The sequence below is a fragment of the Numida meleagris genome, chromosome 2, assembly GCF_002078875.1.
Source record: "Numida meleagris isolate 19003 breed g44 Domestic line chromosome 2, NumMel1.0, whole genome shotgun sequence".
NCBI classification, from domain to species: domain Eukaryota; kingdom Metazoa; phylum Chordata; class Aves; order Galliformes; family Numididae; genus Numida; species Numida meleagris.
The window spans coordinates 29,497,454-29,498,160 of record NC_034410.1 but is presented as its reverse complement, the minus strand read 5'-3'; positions in this window follow the sequence as shown (position 1 = coordinate 29,498,160).

Below are 707 nucleotides of genomic sequence, written 5' to 3'. Positions count from 1 at the left end.
ATTTTTTTTTTTTTTTTAATGCATGCATTCCCAAGAGGTCGTGCCTATGAGCCACTGAGGAAATACGTTATTGTGGACTTTACTTCATTCTTGAATGAAAGCAAGCACCCAACCAAAGTATCCCTGTAGAGATGAAAACATTTTTTTTAGGGGGGAATAAGCTGGGCTCGAGCTGTTATATACCCGGTTCCTAACTTTTTTTATTATTATTATTTTTCCTCTGAGAAAAAAAATAAACATTTTATTTATTTATTGATGACCCATGTTAAAATGCAAATAGATCCGGTGTCTAAATGCATTCCTATTTTTATGATTGTTTTGTAAATATCATTGTATATTATTTTTTTCTGCAATAAAGAAATATGATTGAAATTTTAACAACCTTCAGGTTTGGTCTCTCTGAGAACTCCGGCTGGGAGCTGGAGATAAACACCCGCTTGTTGGGCTTAAAGGCACCCAAGAGAGAGGGGGCACAGTATAAACAAACCAGGCGAAAAACGAAAATAAACCAGCTACTGACAGACACAGGCGCTTTATTTATTGGGACAGCTCTATTATTCCGCACCGAGGCTTTGGGGCACGGTGGGCTCCCTCCTCCCCGTCCGTGCCCCAGGTGGGAGTCAGGAGCCCATCCCCACGCGGCTTTGCCGACATCCTTTAGCAAGAGGAATCGGTTTTAAGCAGGGATCCGTCCATTCGCAGGCAAA